Here is a 7,693-nt window from a genome sequence, read left to right on the forward strand (position 1 = left end):
AACCAAACCCACCTATGTTTTTATCGTTACAATATCAGATATATTTACATAATTTTATGTACAGAATTCATATTGAAACTAATTAACCGATCATTATCAATTTCAGGCCACATCTCCAACGTTTAAGAAGTCCAAATGTGGGCTATATTTAGTTTTATTTAGTATTATACGCCTATATTTTTATGCTTATAAAGCCAAGTATGTTTATATAATTTTATCTACAGAATTCACCCTGAAACTAATAAACCGACCATTATCAATTTCGAAATATATCTGCAATGTCTAACGAATTCAATTGTACGCTATATTTAGTTTAATTTAGTTTTATACACCTATACTTTTGTCCATGGAAAAGCAGGTATGTCTATATAATTTTATTACACAATTAACCTGAAACTAATTAACCGATCATTATCAATTTCGAAACACATCTCCAACGTCTAAAAAGCCCCAATGTGGACTATATTTAGTTTAATTCAATTTTATACACCTATATTTTTTGTAATAAAGTCAGTATGTTTACATAATTATATGTACAGAATTTGCCCCGAAACTAATTAACCGATCATTATGAATTTCGGAACACATCTGCAATATCTAACAGGTCTAAATGTGGGTTATAATTTAGTATTATACACCAATATTTTTATGGTTATAAAATCAGATATGTTTATATAATATTATTTACAGAATTCACCCTGAAACTAATTAACCGATCATTATCAATTTTGGGACACATCTCCAACGTCTAAGAAGTCTAAATAATGGCTATATTTAGTTTAATTTAGTTTTATACGCCCATATTTTACGATTCTAATTATGAATTTCGAAACACATCTGCAACGTCTAAAGGTTTCAAATGTGGCCTATCTTTAGTTTAATTTGGTTTTGTTCATTGTTATGAAATCAGGTATGTTTATATAATTTTATGTACAGAATTCACTCCGAAACTAATTAACCGATCATTATGAGTTTGTGAACACATCTTCAATGTCCAAGGAGTCTAAATGTAAGTTGGATTTAGTTTAGTTTGGTTTTACGAAAGGAGTAAAAAGGAACGGAAACCCTGTTGTGAAAGTTCAGATACTTCCGGATTTGGTGGACTTTTAACATTATGTATTAAACCTGAATTAATAAATATTCCTTAAATTTTAATTGCCTTGCGGTATTTTAAAGCGTGTTTTTGGTGCATAACAAACACACAACATGGAAAAATTCAAGTAGACCAGATTTGAACTGAATTTAATTTATGATCATTAGATATGACTGAATTTCAAGAACCTTTCAGGTCCTGGATAGGACCTTAAACTATATCCGATGGTGAGGCCACAGCTTACAGGCTTTGGAGAGTGTGGAGCCACACTTTAATTGCAATTGCTCCCAAGTCCACTCTGACTCGAACTGGTAGTACCTGTTAGGGTCCCAACTATGGGTTAAATAGAAACCGACTTAAAAAAAACAAAACAAATATACTCTATTTAAAAGATTGTTCTTCAAAATCACTGGATTCGGCATTAAATAGCCTGAAATGGGTTGATATGCCGTAAAACAAAAACAACCCACCAATCAATAAAGAATCTTTCAGCTTCATATTTAAATTTGAGATATTTAAAAAAAAAGAAGAAAAAAAAAAGAGCCATCTAATAGATTTTGATCAGAAGGAATAGTAATAATGATGATTGCCTCTTTAAGAAAAGAATTCTTATCGTTGAGCACTCTACAGGGTGGAACGATAAAAGGGTCGCCCTTAAGAAAACGCCACTACAACTTTATTTTAAAACTTTTAATGAAAAAAAATCAATCCAGGATAATGTAGTAGAGCTGACATCTACTCAGTGTAGCCGCCTTCAGCCTCAATCATCGTCTTGATACGGGTCAAGAACTAGGAGCATGCCTTTTCCATAAGTGCCAGCGGGAGCTTGGCGAATACTTAGCGGATGGCAGCAATCAGTCTAGCCTTGGTGTTTTGGGAAGTCATGTTTGTGATGTTCTCAACGTATGACCAAACGAAATAGTCCAGCGGTTTTAGGTCAGAGGAAACAGTGGGCTATGAGAGAGAGAGAGGTATAAATCGTAGCACTCCTTCTGAAGCCAAGCTTAAGTCTCTTTGGATTTGTGGGCAGACGCCGAATTCTGCTGCCACACCCAGGGTCTGCCAGTGGCCATCTGATTGCATGAAGGGATCACCACATTTTTCAGCACATCCAGGTACACTTTGGTGCTGACTTTCAAGCCGACTTCAAAGATATGAGGTGGCATGGTGTAGCCCTCACTTGAAATCACATTAAAGATCATAACCGTGGCCGGAAACTTTGTTTTCATCATGCTCGGCACGTTCATCAAGCGTTGAACCGTCTGGATTTGAATCTGGAGGGTGCTTGCAATGGTCTTGTTGTCATAACTTGGATCAGTAGTGAGCATGAGATGTACAGCGGCGCATCTCCGATCTCGCTCGTTGAACATTGTGTCACTTTCCGACATGATAGAAGGCTCCCATCGCTCTTGGAATTTACAATCAACTGGCCAACTATATATAATTATAAAACTCAAATGACCTTGTAACGAGTGATGTAACCCACTTTCCGGTTTATGACTTCCGGTTGCGCATGTGTACATAAACTTAAACCCATAACAGCGTAAACAAATAAACAGAAATCGCTACTTTTGCAGAATTTGACCTGGGCACTGAAACATTAACGTTATTATTTAGAAATTATTATTTAACATGGGAAGTGTGGGGATGTTTTGCAACTATTCTGTATTACAAGTATACTATCACAATTCTCTTGCAAATAGATCAATTTTGACCCGTTGACAACGTATTGTTTTACTGTGTACGTTTTCAGCGTCCTATTTTTTTATATTTTTTTCGTATTTAAATTATTCAAATAAACAATTGTTAATACTTTCTGCTTTTTCTTTTTACATCGTTCATTTCAGTATTACGTTTAAGTTATTTAACGCAAACCCGTTGACAACCATAAGAGCATTTGACAACGTATTGTTTTACTGTGTATGTTTTCAGCGTCCCAGTTGTTTTTTTTTTTTGCGTTTAAATTAAAAGATATATCAAAATTTGAATTTAACTTTAAGTATTATGATATCTGTTCAGTGCACATTTACCTATAAGTATGGCAAACCACTTTTAATTCAATGGCTGTAAGTTTGTTTGTTTTTTTTTTTTTTTCAAAAATAAACAATTATAAACAGAATGACACATAGAAATCTATCTATATTCTTTTTTCATTTTAATATACTTTCATAGAAATATTTCTGTTATGTCACATAAAAACTATTTTCTTTATGTCACAGGTGTCACGCTCATACATTAATTCCGTAGCTGATATAACATACTGACCCAACGGGTCACGGGTAGTCTAGTATATATATATATTATTTCAAAACAACTAATATTTATTATCTAAATTATGTAAACTACTATCTTTCACAATAAACACCTGTCCAAAATTTTCCCCACTCTTTATCCCCGCCAAAACCAAAACGTAGATTCCATGAACAAAGCTTCTTTCTTAGAAGTGCACGCCTATGGAACTCTCTTCCGTTTGCCTGTTTCCCACCTGACTACAACCTGAATGACTTCAAGTTCAACATAAACAAATTCCTGATGAACCGCCCCCTTAAGTAAGACACTTTATCAAATCTCCAATACTAACGATTACTACGACCCTATCCCGTTATTTACTGTACACGCAATAACCCTTATCCCTGAGTGGCACCCGCGTCTTGATAAGTGGTGACTACCTTGTAAAAAAAATCCACGATAAATTTACAACGGGTTTATTTACGGTTTTTAATACGAAACTAACTCCTTATTCTTAAATCGTATTTTAATTTTTCTTACTTAATATTTTCCGTATAAGTTCAAGATATGCTAGGTTTTAACCTGATTATTACAATAAATAAATATTTATATTAGAAATATAGCCATGTTCTGCAAACATTTATTGTTCAATATTATTTAGTTAGATTTAATTAACGTTTTTCTCCGTATTAAAAGATATTTATTTATTTCACAGTTATGTATATTGAAAATTCAGGGTAAGGGACCTAATTCTGCGTTAGAAATATACTCGATTGCTTTCCTTACTTATTTGAATTAGTTAATTAATTAATTATATTCTACGAATTTTAACTGTGATAATTAAAGATTATTTTGCACTAATAATTCTATTATCTTTGGATCAATTAATTAGGTCATTCTGCAGTAATTTTATTTAACCCCACTCCAATTTAATATCAAATAAAACCCATTACATAATTCGTTAATTTATATAAAAAATCTAACTAGGTTATTTTCAGGATAGATTATACTTATTCTATCTATCTATCTATCTATCAATCTATCTATTCTATTCTATTCTATGAAAGGAACTTTATGTGCGTATCTGTGTGTGAGAGTGTATGTGTGTGTGTGTGTGTTTGTCTGAGAGAGAGAGAGAGAGAGAGAGAGAGAGAGAGTTCTCTATAGACTCCACTACGGTTGGGTCAATTTTTATTAAATTCCCCACATATGTACTGGCAGTGTTCTTAGTGTTTTGCATCGGAATGTCTTCGATAATTATCAATAGGGCTGGGACAACAGCATATTCTTTTCATCGTTTTGACTCTCGAATGTGTATCCATTGATATCTTATATGCTTTTATATAGAGTGATGTGGTTCACAGTTCATTAACTGTGTCTAACTGTGTCGGATATATACTCGAGAGTCAAAACAATGATAAGAATATTCTGTTGTCAGAGCCCGAATTATCAATAATCGATAATCGAAAAAAAATCATATGAAAGGAGGAACAGGCGATTTTGACTAAAGTTAACACCTTGTAGAGCCTAACACCATAAGAGCATTTCAGAAGTTCTATTGCCACACAAGCAGAAAGGCCCGGCATATAAAATCAACTGTAGGGGCGCGTTCAAAATGAATGTTTCTGTTTAAAGCAAAACTGAACCATGATACTTGACTTTTTCATTTTAGAATTGAGTTAAAACCATTATCACTGCACAAGCAGGAAGGCAAAGCGTATAAAATCAACAGTAGGTTCTTGGATATGATAGGAACAGATTCAAAACGAACGTTGCTTTTTATAATTTAATTTGCGCTATTTTATATATAAAAAAATAAATTTATAAAATCAGTGGTAGATTTTCTACAGTGTAATATAGACTACAATGTATCGTGACTTAGTCACTACAAGAAGGCATGTCAGCTTCCTCGCGGTGCACGGCGAGGGGGGGGGCAAAATTAGAGCAGCTAATCAATCAATTTAACTGAAAAATGGGCAATTTCATCGATTTTGATGACAATAAAAATATGGGGGTGTGAAACCTTCCTTTATCATCATACAATTCCGGGCAACGTTGAATCTCCCTGCTAGTTCATATATATATATATATATATATATATATATATATATATATATATATATATATATGTGTGTGTGTGTGTGTGTGTGTGTGTGTGTGTGTGTGTGTGTGTGTGTGTGTATATATAGCGAGACACACATCACTCTCAAACATACCCACACAACAGACCCAAACACACACAACGAAACGACCGGAACATATTCATACCATACACCCATCCCCACCAACAAACTCAACCAAAACTCCCATATAGAACACCACACATCCACACAAAAACACAGACATCATACAAACACAAATACTACTACCAAAATGCTCCATAAAACAACATATCAACAACCGACAACCCACTACCACATGACAATACTAAAAGATACAACCTCCAACAACAATACGAAAATAGTTACTACCAACCACGTCACCCAACTCAGCCAAGAACCCACTATCTCTTACCCCACCCCACCCACACAAACCACCAAAAAATCCCCCTACTTATCAACCCCCACCGTAACAACCCAATGGAACTAAACCACCCCTATAGATACCACCCAACACAAAACAATCTTTACAACACCCACCCCCAGTACCCCACAGTACAAAACCGACCCCAAAAATACCCCCCACACACAAACACAACCAATCCGAATACCCCAGGTACCATCATAACCCATACATCCCCACAAAACGATACAACCAACCTCCCAACCGAATCAACGAAACTAACGACCCTCACAATCATTTTTTAGGAATCCCTCACAAAATGACAACACTAGACTAGACAACAAAAAACCCAAAGTCATCAACCTATCTACAGAGACGCTTACAAAGGACGAAATTGAAGTACGAAAACTAGGCCTCAAATTCTACACAACTCCTAGAAGTAACATAGCAGAGTTAAAGAAAGACCTCAAAGAATTTGAACGCAAATTTAGACTCATAGATATACTTAACGACAGTGATAACACAACAGACAACTCTCTAGTGAAGAACAAATCAACATACTTCCCCAACAAACATAACAACACAAAAGAACTAAATACCTTCTTTGAAACACTCTGGAGCCTCAACCCCCAACAAAAAGAAAACCCCACCAGTAATCTAACACGAAAACAAAATCAAGCACTTTAAAAAATCCAACACAATAACAACTTAGTTATAAAGGAAGCAGACAAAGGTAGTGCAGTAGTTATAATGAATAAGAACTTCTATAAAACAAAAATTTCAGAATCACTAGGGAACGAAAATTATTACAAACCAATTAGCTCCAACATAGACGACACAACTATATCTAAAATAACAAAACTCTGCACAACGTACAACAGTACATTAACTAAAAAAGAAAAAGACTTCCTTACAAATTTCACAACAAAAACAAACATCTTCTATGGGCTACCCAAAATACACAAATCTAACCAGGTAAGATATGCCATCAACATACAAAAGTCAGAATACATAAGCACCCCAAACCCCAACGACCTCACATTCAGACCCATAGTAGCAGGACCATCATGCCCAACAAGCAGACTTAGCAACCTAATAGATATACTATTACAGCCCTTCACCAATCTAGTCAGAAGTTTTGTAAGAGATAACACACACTTCCTTAGCTCCCTACCACAAACAGTAGACGATGGGACTATACTAGCCACATTCGATGTTAGCAGCCTATATAGCAATATTCCACACAATCTAGGAAAAGAAGCTATCGCATATTGGATTGACAAACATACACAGACTTTACACCCCAGATTCAATAAACAATTCGTGATTGATAGCATCGACATATTCCTCAATAACAACTCCTTCCAATTCAATAAAGACAACTACATCCAAATACTAGGCACAGCAATGGGTACCAAAATGGCACCGATATATGCCACCCTTACACTCGCCTTCCTAGAAGAGACCCTTTATGAAAGGATAGGGCAAAAGTACGGGCACAATATAAAATCACCTTCATAAAATCTTGGAAAAGATACCTAGACGACTGCTTTATCCTCTGGAGAACCTCATGGGGGATATCAAAGAACTCCACACTTTGCTACAAAATCTACACCCAAAAATAAACTTCACACTAGAACAAAGCCCCACAGAACTACCTTTCCTAGACATCCTAGTAACAATAAAAAACAACAACATAATCACAGACATCTACCACAAACCCACAGACACTCAAGAATACCTCCACTTCAAAAGCCACCATCCTAAAAACTGTCTGAAATCAATACCCTACTCCCTTGCACGTAGAGTCTGCACCATAGTAACAGACAGACACCTCCGTTCAACTAGACTGAATGAACTACAAATAAC

Source organism: Euprymna scolopes, chromosome 38 (assembly GCF_053919585.1).
Source record: "Euprymna scolopes isolate OS-2025 chromosome 38, ASM5391958v1, whole genome shotgun sequence".
Lineage (NCBI taxonomy): Eukaryota > Metazoa > Mollusca > Cephalopoda > Sepiida > Sepiolidae > Euprymna > Euprymna scolopes.